General features: G+C 35.8%; 1 protein-coding gene across 1 annotated transcript in view; it reads right to left on the minus strand.

Moving 5' to 3' along the window:
• Positions 1-1,508: 1,508 nt before the first annotated feature.
• The window catches only part of LOC126455967 (Down syndrome cell adhesion molecule-like protein Dscam2), a 358,909-nt gene continuing 340,394 nt past the window's right edge, over positions 1,509-20,023 (minus strand). Inside the window, exon 32 of the mRNA XM_050091727.1 lies at positions 1,509-1,625. The gene's annotated coding sequence lies outside the window, so the exon portion shown is untranslated. The remainder of the gene's footprint in view (positions 1,626-20,023) is intronic.

Raw genomic sequence — 20,023 nt, forward strand, 5'->3', positions numbered from 1 at the left:
TGGGTATGGAGCATAGGAAGATCAACAGCTTAAATGCCTTTGTGTAGCCTGTAGTTACTCTAATCTTGTCTTTCCTGTCTCTATGGGAGTGATACATATAGGGCTGCAGTGTTATACAAAAACTCAAAATTTAAGGTTACTAATAATATTCAAATTCTACAAGAAATTGATTTAGCACAAAGCTTACAACTGGTCACAGAGATTTTTTAGAGTTTATATTGTTAAATCTTATGGGCTACTTATGTGATTTTTGTAAATGCAATACATGCTGAAATGATGGATTAAAAGTCACTAATTTTGCACTTGTACTGTTCATTGAGTACTGATTGAGGTTTTCTATTTTTGATAACAAACATTAACTTTTTCCTATTCTTTGCAGAACTTTTAAACTGTTCTCTATGCCTCTGGTGTTGTGGCCTAGGTTTATAAGGTGGACGGCATATGTAGATTTTTTAGTTTTGGTACACACTGTGTGCTTTTTGTAGCATATTCAATAGCTGCTTCCTGTTTGGAAATTTCAGCACATCCTGCATTTTACACTGTACACATGTGTTTGTTGAAAATAATGATCATTTATTCCCTTTACAGCATTCCATAACCAGGTGCCTAACTTGTATAATGTGAAAAATGCAACATTCACAGCCATGTTTTGATAGAGTTTTACTATCTTATTAGATACTTCACCTTTGTAGGTCATCTTTTGCTCTACTTTCTCCTTGTTTCTAACATGGGTCACACAAGTGATTTGTAAGAAACTGATGGCGTATTTTTAGTGTACCTTTGTGCCATTCCTTATTCATCTGCTGGTGAATGATTGTCTGTCCTTCTCTTTCTGTTTACTCCTGGCATGTTAATTACCTTCAAATATAGAAGACATTGTACAAAATATACTCTTACTGATGATGATTCTTTGAAGTATGGAACTGGTAATCATTCTGTTTCACAAAATTAAATGTAGTAAATAAATGTGCCTGGCTACTATTTTAATTTCCTGTGCTGCCAGGAGCATCTTAAAGTTCTTCAGTCACCTATCACAAATGTACATAAAATGTAACATAAGAAGCAGAAAATACAGTATATATTTTTGATTAACATTTATTTTTTAAAAATTGTGTAATTGAACACATCATTGTATTTTATTTCACTCTGAAAATTATGTCAGTCTTGAAGAAAATATGACAAAATTAACATAAAATTATATACTGTAGCTGTCTGAAATTATTCTCTCCCATTCTTTGAATAAAAAGGACAATTTTTCCCTTGTGGTATCAGAGTCACGAGATCACAATGTGACAAAATAGCTTCATGACTCTGTGTCAAATAGAGATAATACACCTGAGAAAAAGTTCACCATTCCATGTCACAGTACAATACAATACACCAAAAACAGCGATGTCAAAATGTCTCTTAGTAAATAAATGATTTCATACGAGACACCATTAAAAAGGTTCATTGGTCAATGTAAGCTCAGGTGAAAACCTACAGTTGTTCAGTATGAAACACATTCCATTTATATCAAACACACATTGCAGAAAAATGTGAATGTCTTGTCAGTTTCTTTCACCTTTCAGGATCAAACATGAATTGTATGTTGCATCCGCTCCTGTTCTTTCTGCTGAAGAAATCTGTAACAAAGAAAAAAGTGTTCAATATAGTATCTATTAATAAAGTAATGATACTATGATTTGTTAACAGAACACTGAAAAATTATGATAATGCTAAGTTTTTTACAGAATGAAATGGATAGTTCTGCACATATCTCTGAGGAGAGTAGGTCTAAAAATTATAATTTTAAATGATGTAAGGGGAGGAGAAACATTTTTCAACATAACTGGGAATATTTTTAATAATTTCTATTGCCTTTTCATTTCTCATGGTTCATTACATTGCACTTTCGATTTTATTTTGAGTGCTGGCCAGTATATTTGACTGGATACCTGTCAGAAATTTTATTACTTTACTTAGACAGGAAACCTGATCTAACATAAATACAGGCCTGCGCGCATGTCTGTGATGTCAGCAATGTAGTGTTAGCAGCCGGCTGCCACAAATGCTTGCTTTGTCAAAGATTTTGTCAAACTTCTTTGACCAAACTACTTCATTGGAGCTATTACATGATTGTAAAATTCATCATCATAGTTGGTTGGGAATGGATGCCAAACAGTTAACAGCAGCATACATTGGTGGTGAGCACATTGCTTGAACAGAAAGAGAAATGGAAATGATTGTGGGTGAAACTGTGTATAGCAAGAGGAGAAGTTTAAAGTGTTCACAAAATTTGCTTCCTGAGGTGCAGTGTGAGGATGTAAAGACCATAAAAAATTGTTTGAAACTGAAACTTTGCCTTCATGAAATGTGCCCCTCATATTTGCATACATGATATTCATTTATGAAATACTATTCCTTAATTTCATTCACCATAGTCAAAGTTTTTGGAAAGCCTGCAACTGTGTCATTCATAATTTAAATATTGAAACACTGCACTAGTCACGTATTTTTCCATGCTTAATATGATGCTCTTTTTGGAATTTATTCTGTTTATCAAAAGGAAATATTCACATAGATACTTTTTGTGGTCTTTGTATGTGTGTTATATGCTGTGTTGTTGCTGTTGTGTTTTTATGATTTACTACAGACAGACAGATTTCTTTTGTCCAGTTTTCTGAAACATCACATAAAATAGCTGTGTAAATATTTGTACTTGATCATAGAATAAATTCTTGCAGAACAGTGTACAAATCATGAAAAAGTATGTAACTGGTGCAGTGTTTCATTAAATTAAAATCATGACTGCTATTTCTGCTAAAGATCATCTCACGTCTAAGTTAAGATTTTTAGCAACAGGTGAAAGCTACTCCAGCTTTCAATACAGTACTCGAACCCCATAGTGTACCATATTCCAGAAACATCTGAACCTATATGTAAATAACCTAATGAGTATTTGAGCAGGTTAAGTTAGTTTAATTAGAGTATAAATAAATGTATCAATTTCAGTTATGTACACTTTGTACACACTTAGCTTTTCACACCTCCATCTCCTCCCGCATCCTTTCTTTTTGTAAGTACGCTTTACTGCATCAACAGTACACCAACTTTGACTGCAGCTCAATGCTGATGCTGTTTCTTTGTAAGATTCCAGCTGCTTATTACAGTTTTTGTAGTCAGTGTGTTTTGTGTTATATAGAACTTCGTATTCTTCAGATTCTACAATGGTCACTGTGGTGGTTTACCATGCACCAAATGTACTTTGTCATTTTATAGCTTAAATGCACTGAGGTAAGCAAAGGAACGTGTAAACAAAGGCCCTCACTCTAACTTTTTCGAACATCTTTGCTAAAATCTTTCTGTCAAAGATATGACAAAAACGCTTTGATAAGTATTTATCACTCACCACAAACATTACATTGTAAGCATCTCATAGATGTACACTCAGGACTTTACTTATCGTCAGCCATTTATGCCTTAGGTGACAAGAAGAAATTGTTTTATTTTTCTTGGTACTATTGTCCATACTCATCTCAATAAATATACTTCTCTGTGCTGCTAATTTTGTGTTTTACTTGAGAGATGCCTAACAGCAACCAGGATAAATAACTTCTTCTAAGAGCAACCATGAGGTGAAATTACTAATGTATAAGTACATGTATATTTATAATAGAATACCAAAATAAAAAGAGAATCTCCTGCAAATATCATGTATTGTTTTTTTTGTATCATGAAAGCCATTACTACAATTAACAATGAAAAAATTGTATCTAGAGGAGGAAGCTTAATTACATATTTCTTAATTTCATCTTCTTCCTATGGCTTGTCCTGAAGTGGTAATGTGTTCTGCTCTTAGACATATTGTAAGATATTGGTGAGTGCCTGCATAGCCAAATGGTAATAGTCAGTGCCTTCAGTGCAGAAGGACACAGGTTTGATTCCACATAGCTCCTCAGATTTATCTGGAATGGGGTTAGCCTCATAAAGGTTCACCTACTGCCAGTAACACCTGGGGGGGGGGGGGGGGGGGGGGGGGTATTGGTGACATGTTGATCCTCATACTGCCTTGTAGGCAGTAGCTGGCCAATTTGAACAGACCTAAAGTGAGCAAACTTAAGGATTTATTTATTCAGAACTGAGCAGTAATTATTACATTTATATCTTTTATACTTGAAAGAATAATTTTAAACAGGGATTTTGTGAGATCTGTGGCAACTGTCTTTAAATATAAATGTGGTCAATGAACTAAGCTTTGATTTAAACAATTTTAGATGCACAAACCTAGGGATATTTTATGTCTGTGATTGAAAGTAGATAATAGGTGTCCAGAATCTTAATTATGTCACAAGTGGAAAAATTATTTAATATATACTTACACTCAATAGTTTTCTTAGTCTTTGGAAGAGTCAACATCATTGTAGTAGTAGCCTATACATGGAATGGTACTTCAAAACCCTTGGATAAGTTTAGAGTGTACCCTGCAGGAAATGTGCAGTCCTTTGAGTCTGTGAGAAATGTGAGAATTGAGCAACTAGTCACTGATACATTGAAGGTGGATATCATTAATGTGATGACCCTGACTGTGAAGGCAGAAGAGCTGATTGACTTCGTGAAGACAGAAAATGTAGGAAGGTTGTGATTTAGAGAAGCCAGGTGGAAGGGTAGAGTTAGGATAAATTGAGGAAACCAAACGCACACTTTATTGGAATGGTGGACAAGAGAACAAAAATATAGCGGATATAATCATAAAACCAATCCTTGAAGAATAGATGGAAGCAGTAGAACACACACATGACAGAATGATGAAGTTTTGGCTGAGGACAAGTAATCCAGTGAGTGACTTTATCCAAGTATACATGCTACAGACAAAAAATAAAGAGGACAACATCAAGGAATTCCTAGTTAAACCAGGGAATGAAATTATGGATGTCGAAGTAATAGTGACAGATGACTTAAATACACAGGTGGGAAAGGAAAGTCTAGGGAAGGAAGAGTTAATTGGCCCATATGGACACGGGGGAAAAAACTAGAAAGTAGAGAAATGGATTCATTTTCGTAAAATAAATGGTTTGACTGTGGGCAATACATGGTTCAGGAAGAAAAATAGCCAAAGATAACAAGATATGGGTAGTGAGATAGACAGACAAAGATGGCCATTGACTACTTTCTGGTAGGAAAGCAAAATCATGGACTGTTGATAGATGTAACTACACTCCCAGAAGAAGCTTCCAATGGAGACCATCAAGTAGTGGTGGCAAAGATGAGGATCGATAAAATAGAAGGAATAAAGGCAAAAAGGGAGAAGAAAATAAAAGTGCAAAAACTAAAAGACAGGAAGGTACAAGAAAAGTCAACAGAGTTACTTAAGTTTAAGCACTGAATGTGGAAGTCTGGAAGAGGAATGGGGTAAATTTGAAGAGGCATTTGTAAGCTCTGCAGAGAACAACTGTGGCAGAATGTCTGGAAGGGAGAGGGGTGAGTAATATGTACTAGCTCTATATGTACAGTTAAAATTACTCTTCTTTTAGAAACATTTAAAATTATGACATATTTGGGACATTTAAAATTCATATCATTGATTGTGCAATGTGACAATATTTATTAAATTTATTTCTGGATTCATTTATAAAATAACGATATAACTTGGTGAAGATTCTTAATTTGTCAACAAAATTTGTAAACTCAAACTCTTTGGAATATAGTTAGTACTGCAGAATGGATTTGTAGTGGGCATGCCTCTGATATGACTGGATGTGTTTTTATGCTTGGCAATAACAATATAATTTTTGATAATGAAATGGAAATTGCAAAGACAATGTGAGGTAGAAAAATGAGAAAAAATAAAAATGAAGATAAAAACAGGCATTTCTTTGGTAGTTATTACACCAACTGGAACCATGAACTTCTATAAAGTCAAAAATTTCAGTCTCAATAATCAACCCCTAGACGTGAAGAACTGGACCCAACAACCAGAAAAAAGATAAGTAAAAAGTTTAATGTAAATCTTACTCCTCTCAAAGCTTATTAAATGAATTTATGATGAAATGAGGGAGGGTAAGATTACAAGTATATGGTATATAGACGGAGGCTATCTCTTCCTCTGTGACTTCATCCATCTCCACACGCTGTAGTGTAGAGGTGGGGCGGAGAGTGCGTCTGATCCGCCATTCCACAGCTTTGACGTGTTCCAGCTCATGAGGTAGACTCTCTGCATCTGAGTTGGTGTGCGCCCTGTGCACCAGTGTTTTTAGTATCCCATTCCTCTGCAAAGGGCGGTGGCAGCTATTTGCACGCAAATACAGGTAGGTGTGTGTTTTCTTCGTATATACCCCATGGCCCAGGGTGCCATCCACTCTTCTTTTGACCATGACAACCAGGAATCGTGAACTTCCTTCTGCTTCAGTCTCCATAGTGAATTTGATGTTCGGATGTATGGAGTTCAGGTGTGTAAGGAAGTCTAGGAGCTTGTCCCTTCCATGGGGCCATATCACAAAAGTGTCATCAACATAATGTAGAAAACAAGTAGGTTTCCATTTGTATGGGGTGTACAGGAAGAAAACGCACGCTGACCTGTATTTGCATGCAAATAGCTGTCACCACCCTTCGCAGAGGAATGGGGTACTAAAAACACTGGTGCGCAGGGTACACACCATCTCGGATGCAGAGAGTCTGCTCCATGAGCTGGAACACCTCAAAACTGTATTTAGGAAAAACGGGTACTCGGAATGGCAGATTAGATGCGCTCTCCGCCCCACCTCTACAGTACAGCATGTGGAGATGGACGAAGTCATGGAGGAAGAGATAGCCACCGCCTATATACCATACCCTGGCGCATATCGGGGAAAATACGACGAATATTGAGGAAACACTGAGTAGGAACTGTCTTTTGCCCACCCAATAAAACACGAGCATTATTGGAAAGTGTCAAAGACAATCTCGGTTTGCAGAAGGCTGGCATAACCAGATTCCCTGTGAGTGTGGGAAGACTTACATTGGACAGACAGTGCGCACCATCGAAGATTGTTGCCAAGAACATCAGAGGCACACTTGACTTATGTACCTCAACAAGTTGGCAGTCGCAGAGAACTGTTTGTCCGAAAATCACGAAATGGACTACAGACATCTAAATACTAGGACAGCATCGTTAGAGAGGCTATCAAAATTTGTACCAGGGACGGATTCATCAACAGAGGTTGCAGCTGTAACCTCAGCAAGGCATGAGAACCAGCACTGAGTCTAATTAAAAAGAGGCTTTGCAAAGAAAATGAACGAGCGACCAGGGTGGATGAGGCAGTTACACCGACGCCACCACAGATGCCGACGCGAGCCTCTCGGCGACCGCCGGCACGTGGCCACGGGCGAGGCCCGTGGAGAGAACGCCTCACGACGAAAGGGGAATTTAGGACGGGCGTCTGCCCTCAGGAGCTCAGTTCATCAGCGCACCTGATGATGGCGACATGTCTGATCGCTGAAATATTGTGCCCATTGGACACTATGGACCGGCAGTACATCCGTGGACTGTTCGAATAAGTACAAATTATTTGTGAAATTAATTTGTTTGTGGACTCAAGTGATTGTTAACAAAATGAATAGAGGTGAGGGTAGTAGTGATGTAGAAGTGAAAGCTGTAGGACCAAGACAAGACATGTTGGAACCAAATGAATTTGAAGTCAGCACAGAAACAGCAAAACCTGATATTTTGCAATTGATTTTGGGAAAACTAGAGGAAACGAAGACTGATCACAACAGCAAATTTAGTGCAGTTAATGATCATTAAACTCAAATAATAACTGAAAACAACAGTAAAAGGACAGGGTACAATACCAAATAGACCAACTTAGTAATCATGTTTCAGTGCTAAAAAATGGGTTGTGAGTGGGATTAAAAAGTGTGAATGAAAACGTTGATGGAAAAAAAAGGAACAGAACTTTAGTAGTTAAGATCAAAAAAATTTAAATGTTGAAAACAATGTGCCAACTAATGTAAATGTTTTAGATCAAAAAATGTCAGCAGTACAAAAAGATCACATTCACAAAGATCTGTATTTAAACAATGGTATTGAGTGATCCAACATTCCTATATCAAAAGTTTCCATCAGACAATTTACATCCAGTGGATTTTCTGCACTATTGTAGAGATAGTTCTGTGTTGGGCATGAGTGACAATCAAAAGATTAAAGTTGTTAAAAGATGTCTTGAAGGCGAAGCTCTGCCTTGGGTAAATTTAAATTTAAGTCAGTGGAAACATATCAAAGGTTTGAAAAAGTTTTTAAAATAAATTTAATAAGAATGTAATTTTTATAATGAAATGAAAATTGCAAAGACAATGTGAGGTAGAAAAATGTGAAAAAATAAAAATCCAGATAAAAACGGGCAATTCTTCAGTAGTTATTACACCAACTGGAACACTCAAAATCTATAAAGCCAAAAATTTCAGCCTCAAGAATCAACCCCCAGATGTGAAGAACTAGAGCCAGCTATGAGGAAAGAAAACACTGTAAGTAAAAAGTTTATTGTAAATCTTACTTATCTCAAAGCTTATTAAATGGATTTATTATGAAATGAGGGAGGGTAAGACTACAAGTTACCTGACAGCCACCATGCTAGATCACCTTTTCCAACATGCCATGAGATACAATTACTAATGTATAAGCACATTCACATTTACCAGATAATAGCAACATAAAAAGTAATCTAATCCCGGGAGCGGAAAGACCAAACACAAACATACACACAAAATTCAAGCTTTCGCAACAAATTGTTGCCTCATCAGGAAAGAGTTCCCCTCTCCTTCCCTCTTTCCTGATGAGGCAACAATTTGTTGCGAAAGCTTGAATTTTGTGTGTATGTTTGTGTTTGTTTGTGTGTCTATCGACCTGCCAGCGTTTTTGTTCGGTAAGTCACCTCATCTTTGTTTTTATATATAATTTTTCCCACGTGGAATGTTTCCTTCCATTATATTAAAAAGTAATCTAATATACATGGCTTGTATTGTGAAAGCCTTCATTGCAATTGAAAATTAAAATTTGAATGTTGAGTAGGAAGCTTAATTTCATATCACTTCATTTCATCATCTTGTAATCTTATCCTCCCACACTTCACTATTAAAATTCTATGTCTCCGCAAAAAGTTTAGAAAGCTTCAAGAGGTGTAAGATATACAAAAGAAAACCTTTTTTACTCATCTCCATTATCTTGTTGTTGTTGTTGTTGTTGTTGTTGTTGTTGTTGGCTCTAAGTCTTGTGCAGGGGTACATTCTTGCAGCTGAAATTTCGATTTTGTAGGTTCTTGATGACTAAATAACTGATGAAGATTTGCCTGTGTTATTCTTGAATTTTATTCTTTCTTGATGACTAAATAACTGGTGAAGATTTGCCTGTGTTATTCTTGAATTTTATTCTTTCTCACATCTTTCAGCATCACACAGTTTTTACATTTTCCACATTCAAGAAAACAAATAATTACATAGTTGTTGACAAACTTAGAAAACATCTACTTCCATCGGGCATAATCACAATTTTGAAAGAGTTTACAAAGCAGAAAAGTTTATAAACTTTCTTTAACAAAGAAGAATCTTTGCTAAAATATATCATTATTTTGTAAATCAATCTAGAAATAAATTTAATAATTAGCATTAGATTGTGCAATTAATAGCATGAATTTTATGTGTGCCAGAAATTTCGCAATTTAAAATATTTTTAAAAGAAGAGTAATTTTAATTGTCAGTACATATCAATTGTAACATATTAATTTCTTTTTTTATAGATTTTAGCTTGAAATATAATACATCATATACCAAATCATATGAATTCTTTTAATGAAACAGCTGAGATAATTTTAACCTATTCAAGAATTGATAGTATACATGGTATCAGTTATCTCTATAAAAAAAAGGAGGGTGATTCATTGTAATCTTCCGAGCTGCTTCTGAAATGGTAATGTGTTCTACTCATTGCCATTTAATAAGATATTGGTGAGTAAACTTAAGGCTTTATTTATTGAGAACCAAGCAGCAGTTATTATATTTATATATTTTATACTGGGAAGAATAATTTTGAAGAGAGATTGTGTGATCTGTTGCAGTTGTCTTTAGTCTGTGATTTAAATGACTTGAGATGCACAGACTGAGGTATGTCTCATGTCTGTGATTAAAAGGAGATACTAAATATTTGGAGTCTTAACTGGGAAAATTATTTAACATGCACTCATAATTAGGAATTTTAAAGTCGTTGTAATACTTTGTCAATTTTTCTCATAGTATAGCCTCTGACACAGTCAGTCAGTATTTTATGATTTAAGCAACTCCATTTACCAGTAATACTAAATAGCTGCAAGAAATAATCAAGACAGATGTTCAGGTCAATAATTATTTAAAGAAGGATTACAATATTAAAAACTGATTCCTTTCTTTCTATTTTGCAAAAGCTGTCATTGTAAATTCTCTGGCCAGAGTGGGAGGACTGAGTCATAACTGTGCCTGACAAGAGCAGCAATCCAGTGGTGGAGGTATAGGATGCAGCTTGAGGTGGGAAGGGGGGGGGGGGGCAGGGGAACAATAGGGTGGGGTAGGGGAAGGCATAGTCATAGAATGGAGAGTGTACAGGAATGAAAGCATAGGGGGACTGTATTGATTTTTATTGATTGGGTTTGATGCCAAATAAAAACCAAGTACATGCAAAATGATGACTGGTTACCGCTACAGTTCAAAATGGACATTCCTACGTAACAGAAGTAATCCAAACAACTAAATGAAAACTTTTACAAAGAAATGCTGATGAAGCAAGTTCTGATAAATCTTTGGTTAAAACTTATCACATGAGTTTTTAAATTCAACACCGTTCACTTGTGCATGTTGGGAACTTCCACTGCTTTTAGCTTCAGAGGACAATGAAGCTACATTAGAGAGATCCACTTCAGTTGTATTAATATTTATCCAAACCATGACTGATATTGGTATTTTAAAATCCCATCTTCAGGTGCATGAAACTAACATACTAAGCAGAGGAGGAAGGAAATATAGTGCAAAATATGTGTAAAAGCCAAAAGAGCAGACTACCAAAACAAGGTGACTTACTTATTGTTTTCAGCACCACATAACATGCAGTCAGACCAGTCAGCACAAAAGCTCTAATCATTGCATGTTGGCAGAACAAGAAAAAAACAAAAAAGGGAGAGCCAAATAATCAAACTGACCTAAAACTAAAGACAAGATTTTAAAATCCCAAAACGGGTTGTGATTTTATTAAATATTAGTAAAATTGAAGTGGATCAATCTAACTTAATTATCAGATGACCTTTGTAACAAATCTTGTGAAGCACATTGTTTTGTAATATCAATTTTTTATTCCAGCAATTTTATTTCACTTCTTCATTTTTCTTTTCTGCGACTTTGAACGGATAGATCGACTTCACTTCCAACAGAAACAATTGTTATGGAATGCTCTGCAGGAGTTTCAGTGTTTTTACCAGTGCTCGAATTATCACTCACATTTTCAACCTGAAAGTAACACACAGGTGTTACTTTAAATGAAGACTTTAGGCTGCATTAAAATTTATTTTATACAAATGTTTTCAACTAGGCCCAGACCTGTAAGTTCACTGTAACATGTTATGTAATACAAATCATACTCATTTAATAAATGATTATTGATACCTGTCTCTAAGAAACTTTTGTCAAGCTTTCCCTTAACTATGAATGTGTTTCAGCTTTTCCATTATGTAAGTGTTGGTACGGAATTTCTTCTTCTTCATCCCAATTTTCTTCTAGCAGTAAGTACAAATATAACAGTAAATTGCTGTTACTAATCTGAGAAAAGTGTGTCTACATGTGTAAATTGTTCACAAAAGAGCTGCAGGCTACAGTACCGTATGTGACGTGCTTAGGCAGCGCACTCAAATAGAATAATTTAACTTCTATTTTCTCCATACCGAAGTGAGACATGACTTTTCTTCCAACTTGAAAAACAATTTCAATGGGTTAGATCCATTTAGTACACAGCAATGAATCACCTAAAATGAACCAAACATAAAGTAACCAGCAACCATATTTTTCACCGCAAATGCTTCAAATTTTATGCGCACAGTACTATTGCAAAAACACACACTTCATCATTGTACTGTGGTTTGAAACTATAAAATATGAAAGAAATCAACCAAAAAAAACTAACTCAAGGGGTTGATGTTGGTTTGTTACACTTAAATACAGTATTTTTTACAGTTTAATGAATTTTTATTGCTTACAGCATGAAAATCAGAAAATTCAATTTTCTCATGTACTGCGGTCAGCTGCTTTGAAGGAACTGTTCATTACTTTCCTATGTGGTCTTTTCTCTTACTATTGCTCATTATATATATTTCTAACTTTAGCTGTATATCAAACAGCTTTTTACTTGTAAGTAAGCCCAGCAGTTGAAATGCCCAATTAGTAGAAATCTGTACGCCTTTAGCTTCAGATGCAGCTGTTTGCTCGATTTTAATATGGCAGACTTCACACGTACACACTAAATTTCAGTGCCTGGATTGCAGCTGAGTTTCCAGTGTGTGTGTGTGTGTGTGTGTGTGTGTGTGTGTGTGTGTGTGTGTGTTTCACTTGTGCAATTCAGGGAAGCTGGAATCAGTTGCAAGGATCCATATGTCACATGCTGTGTAACAGTCATGGAAGAGAAGCATATTGATACTCTGCAAATCACATTGAAGTGTGTAATGGGACACCCTTTTCTAATATAACCACCAATACCATTTATGCTATCGATTCTTGCATGACTTACTTGAAAGAGGGTGAACTGTTGACCAACAGCAAGGACCAGATCTCAGCTGTTTAACTAAAAGAATTTCATATGAATTTGTCACAATGTATTATATTTCAGGCTAAAATGTATAAAAAGAAATTAATTTGTTATTACTCTGTACATACAGTTAAAATTACTTTTCTTTTAAAAATATTTGAAATTATGAAATTTCTAGTATACTTAAAATTCATATTATTAATTGCACAATCCAATGCTAATTATTAAATTTATTTCTGGGTTCATTTATAAAATAATGTTATATCTTAGTGATGATTCTTCTTTTGTCAATAAAGTTTGTAAACTTTTTGGAATATTGTGAGTACTGCAGTACTGCAGAATGGAACTAGTAGTGGGCATGGCACTGATGGAAACTCGTGTTTTTAATTTCGTCTGTAACAATATAATTCATGGTTTTATGAAAATGAAAATTGTAAAGTCAGTGTGATATAGAAGGATGGGATGAAATAAAAGAAAATCATAGCAACAGATAGTACTTCACCAGTTATTTAGTCATCTGGAACCCAGTAAGTAACGATTTCAGCCACATGAATGTACCCCTAGACACAAGACTTGGAGCCAACAAGAACAGAAAATGAAGATAAGTAAAAAGTTTTTCTTTTGTATATGTTACACATCTTGAAGCTTTTGAAGATAATGAAGAGACAAAGAGAAATTTAATGGTTATGTGTGGGAGGGTAAGACTACAAGTGTCTGGCAGAGGGTTAATCTAACTTTCTTCACAATAGTCCTCTATTATTCCAATCTCATACAGCACGCAGAAAAAATGAACACCTATATCTTTCCAACTGAGCTCTAATTCCCTTATTTTATTATGATGATCATTTCTCCCTACGTAGGTCGGCATCAGAAAAATATTTTTGCATTCGGAGGAGAAATTTGGTGATTTAAATTTCATGAGAAGGTTCCGCCACAACGAAAAACACCTTTATTTAATGATAATCACAACAAATCCTGTATCATTTCAGTGACAGTCTCCCCCCAATTTCGCAATAATACAAAACAAGCTGCCCTTCTTTGAATTTTCTCAATGTACTCTGTCAATCATATCTGGTAAAGATCCCACACCGCAAAGAGGACGGACAAGCATAGTGTCGGCAATCTCTTTAGTAGATCTGTTGCACTTTCTAAGTGTCCTGACAATAAAATGGATTCTTTGGTTAGTCTTCCCCTCAGCATTTTGTGTGTGTTCCTTCCAATTTAAGTTGTTTGTAATTGCAATTCCTAGGTACTTAGTTGAACTTTACCTTGGAGAATGCCAGAAATGCACAATGTATTGGACAGCATGTTCAGCAACTGGGTGATCCTGCTGTCTCTTTCCACAGTTTTTCAGTGGCCATTCATGTGGACAGACAGCTTGTTAATTACCATGACCACATAAAAAGCAGCACAGTGGTTGCAGCTTGGTTTGTACATCATATGACTGCCTTTAATGGGTTTGGAAATGCGTGTGACTGTACTGGAATAGGTAACGGTGAGAACATGTATTGAACAAGTCTTGCACCTAGGCCTACTGTAGGGATATGAGCCATGTGCAAGGGACTGAGGCCATAAAATAAAATAAAATAAAATAAAATAAATAAGATATGGGGTAGTTATGGACAAGGATACAGCATAGGTTTGGAGGGTGGTGGAATACCACTGTTGGAAGGGTAGGAACGATAGTGGGTAGGATATCACTCATTTCTGGACATGATGAGAGGTAGTCAAAAGCCTGATGGAGAATGTGATTCAGTTTTTCTGGTCCTGGATGATACTGAGTCACAAGCGGAGTGCTCCTTTGTGGTCAGACGGTGGGTATGTGGAAGGTGATGGGTGACTGAAGAGACAAGGCATGGGAGATCTGTTTCTGTACAAAAGGTTTGGTGAATAATTTTGACCTGTGAAGGCATCAGTGAGATGGTTGGTATATCTGGAGAGAGACTGCTTGTCACTGCATATGTGATAACCACAGGCAGCTACTGTACGGAAGGAAATTCTTTGTAGGGAAAGGGTGGCAGCTGTCGAAGTGAAAGCATTACTGGCAGTTAGTAGGTCTGATATGGAAGGAGGCACTGATATAGCTTTCCTTAATGTGGAGGTCAACATCAAGTAAGGTGGCTTGTTGGGTTGTGGAGGACCAGGTGAAGTGAATGGGGGAGAAGGTGTTGAGGTTCTGGAGGAGTGTGGATAGGTTGTACTCACCCTCAATCCAGATCAAGAAGACGTCATCAGTGATTGAGAACCAGTTGAGTGCTTTGGATTACAGGTGTTTAGGAAGAATTCCACTAGATGGCCCACAAATATGTTGACATAGGATAGTGCCATGTGGGTGCCCATAGCTGTGTCACAGATTTTTGTTTGTTTTGTTTTGTTCCATGAACTAGGAAACATTGCAGGCACAATATGTGGGAATAGGTTCTGGCTAGGACTAGGGATAGGGAACAAGGATTCATAGTGGAGGTAAAAAGCATAAAAATATGTAATATAACAGGGGAAAACTTGTAAAAATAAGTAAAACACAAAAAATCTCATAGGTAGGATGGACCTGGTGATTTATGTGGAAAAAAGATGAAACCTGTGGGAGTACGGCCAAGAGTGAAAGGTGAAAATGAACTAAAACTCTTTTTTAATTACATTTTTTCATTATACTCAAGACTGTTTTTACAAATGCTGATCACTGCAAGCGGTTGCCTATTGCTGTTGAACGGATACTATGTTACTCTGATGAGTGCACATCTGTATGGTGGCTGCAGTCAAATCAGAATTCTCATTACAAGAAGATATTCCAATTAACAATAACCAATTCCAGTCCTCCTAACCAGGAAATTTTGTGGTCATACTAAGAAACAAACCCAGGGGCTTCACACAGCAGTTGACCAATCAGCTATGGGGATGGACTGTGTAATCTTTTTGTATTATCCTTGTGTAAGTGCTGTTAGGAAAGCAGCAGACTGGCAGTGAGAAACTGAAGCTTAGCAGTTATCCTCAAAGCATGCTTCAATAATTCATTATTTGAGTAAGTAATACAGGCAAAAATATGGAGCAAACAAATTTAAATTCAGAGCGTATATATTCACGTTACATTCGTCACTTACTGATGGTTGTACTAGTGGCCAAAGTGCCAATTCTTGCCACTGGGGAAAAAGGAACATTATATCTAAGACAAAAAGAGAAAGGTTGGCCCTCGGTCTTAAGAAATATAGCCCCAGATCTAATTTTGTGCTTAGTTTTGTGTATGTAATTAATTTCATAATTTATTTTGACTATTCTTAGTTAATATCTTTTGTTATATGTTAAAACAGTAATTGTTTCATGATTTAGATTCTTTTGTTGACTTATAAACAAATATAAATTGTGTATTAATTATAAACATTTGGAAGAAGAACTACTAGGATTCTTAAAGTATTTATTTGGCTCCATTAGATAACATATTAGCAAAGCCAACCCTTAATTAATTCCAAAATAATTAACAGGTTTGTCAAAACTATTGTTTGTATAATTGTATCTGTTAATTACATTATTTAAACAAAAAATTTGACCTAATCTTTGTGACAGAGAAACTGTTAAAAAAGAGAAATTTTTCAATGTTTTCAGTTAATTGAATGATTTATGTTTTAATTGTAATTTCTGTAAATTAAGCATCAAACAATGTCTAGTTTCAGACCTAGTATTCTGAGGATATATAAAGGCCTGATTTTTGGTCCTGAGACAGTCATTCCACGGCTGATTTTCAGATGGGAAGTCTGTATCAGTTAAGGTAACAGTAATGCATTAACTTAACAATGTTATTAGTGCAACATAAATATGCCATGTATTAAAACAATGGCAGTGCCTACTCAATTTATTTGAGAAAGAGTTTCACACATACCTTATTATTCTGCAAGAACTCTGAACTGTGTGGTTAGACATTTACTGATCATAATTGTCCAAGAGCAAACTATTGTAGCAGTATGCTTATGTTTGCATGCAAGCTATTAATAAGGCTTATCATTAACCAGTAGTGCACTGGCCATATAACTGTGTAATACAGGGGGGTTTTGAACAGTGAAAGTAAAGAACTGTGAAACGCAACTGTGCAACTGTCAGCTACATCATTTACAGTAGTCAGTGTTGAACTTCCAATCCCGTTTTTCAGCCAGTATAACATATAACAATGCAGTACACTGACACCGAGGACTACCAATGAAGAAATAAAGTAGGCGAATTTGTTACTGGTCACTTTAAAACAGAGGTTTTGGGAGGATATGCTTCTACCTTCAGGCAAACAGCTCTACTTTTGTGTTATAAAGTTGTTTACCTGATTGTGAGAGAATGTTCTCCAAAAATCTGTATCATCCTCCCAAAAGGCATTTGTTGTTATTTAAAAGTTCAGTCTTGGATTAAAACATTCTACACGTTTATGTAAAAACAACTATTAAAAAAAAAAGTTGTGGATGAGGTGCAATATTTGGCATATACCTCAGCAAGGTCTCTCTAGTGAAAAGCCATGAAATCAACTGAGTTTGGAGGCATGGATAAAGGCCATGTGTTAGTGAATAAACAATCAGCTCAACTGCAACTGATAACGAGAGTACATACTACGTTAAAAATTACTGAAAGTTCATGGAAGCAGCTGGATTTGGAAGCATGGATAGAGGCTGTGTGTACATGAATAGACAATTTAAGGTAATTTTCATTTATTGTTCAACCTCAGTTGCACGTTTTTAATTTATGACTGGTTTTGATCATGCAGAATCATCTTCAGATCTAAGTAGTTGCATAAGCAATGCATTTTGTCTATTTAGAACCTTATGTCAGAGTACTTAGATCTGAAGGCAATTCTAAGTGATCAAAATATGTCAGCTATAGTAAGAATAAACAATAAGATCAACTGTAACTGACAATGAGAGGACATACAAGGTTAAAGACAAACACAAATCACTGTAGCATAATGCTTTTAATATACTTCAAACTTAGTTTTAATTTTATTTGTTCAAGACTTACTTCTGAATATGTAGCCCAGCCATGGCACTCACAAGATTTCCTGATAAACAAAAACACTGTATAATCTTAATACTAAACTGCTTCCTAAAAGTTTTACAAACCTGCATATCCGTGAATGTGTATGAGCTTAAACTGAAGGGAAACAGTGAATGAAAAATAGTGTCATAACACTAAAAATTGCATTACTGTGAACAAGGGTGGATTCACGGGGGGAGGGTAAGGGGGGGGGGCAGGGCAGGGCACATGCCCCCCCCTCCCAACCAAGGCAGTCCAACAGTCCAAAACAGAGAGAGAGAGAGAGAGAGAGAGAGAGAGAGAGAGAGAGAGAATCTCTCTTGGTGTAATCACAATTTTTACTCTCAGGCAGCATGCAATTGTCAGCTTAAAAAATGCAGAAAGCCTGGAATTAATGGAACATGAGTATGACTTCTTGTGTTATGCCTTCATTACTTCTCGTTTCTTTATTGTCAGCATGTATGATAAAAGTACAATGAAACATGAATATTATTTGTTGTTTCATGATTTTGTAGCAGATAAATGAGCTATGGCATAATTTTACTCGCTATGCTAGTAGAGTGTGAAAAATTTGTATTTACTGGGCTGTATTCAGGCTCACATATTCAGATATTTTCAGTAAATATTTGATCTCCCTGGATTCTTTTCCTAGTTAGTAAGAAATAGTATTCCCACCAGCTACTTTAAGCAGCTTTATTTGAAGGTTCAGGTTTTGATTTTCCATCATAGACTTCTTACAGCCAGTACATTTGTTGTTCTATGCCCCATGGCATTTCACCAAAGCCCTCTTGTTTGCAAATAGTACCTGATGTCCTGTGAGATGTTTTTATCAAGAACTGAAGTATTTCAGTCAAGATATGGTACTTCACTTCTAGTTAAAAGCCACAATGAGTGATGCATAAGGTACTAATATTATAAATGTGAAAGTAACATTGTCTGTCAGTCAGTCTACTTTCACATCTGAAGCACTGAATTGAATTTGATGAAGTTTGATAAGGAGATAACTTGAACCCTGAGGCCAATCATAGTCTACTTAAAAAAATAAATCAGTAGCAGAGGTGATAATAGTTGTTAATAGTGAATCAAGACAGCAAAAAGTTTGTTGATAATGTACTCTTTTACAACACATCATGCAGGCAATAAAAGCTATGTCAAACTGAAAAGTATGGAACTGTAGATCTCACAAAGATCTACACAAAAGTCTATGAGAGCTTATGCTTATCTTTTACCATTCACCCACAATAACCATTTTTGTGTTTCCATTGCACCTGATGCAGCAGATCTGAAAGACATCACAAAAGTGGTGAATATGGGTGAACCATGAAAGACAAATGCATGTTCTCAAGGAATTTTTTGTAGTTATTTTTGAGATCTGTATTTTAGTATGACATCAAATTACATACCACATACGCTGCTGGCAAATGCTTTGCTGTATATAGCAGATTACCTTTAAATGGCTAAACAAACTTTCATCAAACATATGCCAAAACAATTCTGATTAATTTAGCCTTCAAGTAAATAAAAAATCAATACATTCGTGTCAGAGCTGTGATGCTACACATATGCAAAGACATTAAACATATTACACCTGACTTTGTGCAGCGGGGTAGCAGAGAGGACAGTGCACACCATGAGCTGAGCTGCTTCAATACTTACTCATGAAAACAATACAACTGATACTCAAATGAAGAAGTTGGTGAAAGCTAATTGAATATATAAACAAATAGATGCTGTTACTAATCAATGGAGAACTTTCACAGATGCTTACAAATGGCACTCTATTTATATAGCAATGTACAACTATGTTTTGATCATACAAACTGACCCCATTTTCAGACATAATCTGTAGAATATTACCCTCTGTCAGTGTTCGTACCTTCTCTCGAACATTTGCTAAATCAAATAATGCTAAGACTCCCTACGCCTTAGCTACAAAGAATCAGGTGTATATAAAAATTATTGTTGCAAAACTTTGGTGATAAGATGTAGAGCATGTTTTGCAAAATGCTGAACCACATAAATTTGTAACAAATGGATGAAAATGTTAAAAAGTCTGCAGCCGAGACCTATAAAAGATGTGACAGTTGTTGTGCACATTTTCTGTAACAAGTAATAACCGCCACTGTGGAAAGATCTTTCTCAAACTTATGCCATCTAAAGACATAACTTTTGAGTAAGATGGCAGATGATCATTTTCATGTACTGGCATTGATGCATATCCATGAAGATATTGCACATCAATGATGAATGCTG

The sequence above is a fragment of the Schistocerca serialis genome, chromosome 1, assembly GCF_023864345.2.
Source record: "Schistocerca serialis cubense isolate TAMUIC-IGC-003099 chromosome 1, iqSchSeri2.2, whole genome shotgun sequence".
NCBI classification, from domain to species: Eukaryota; Metazoa; Arthropoda; class Insecta; order Orthoptera; family Acrididae; genus Schistocerca; species Schistocerca serialis.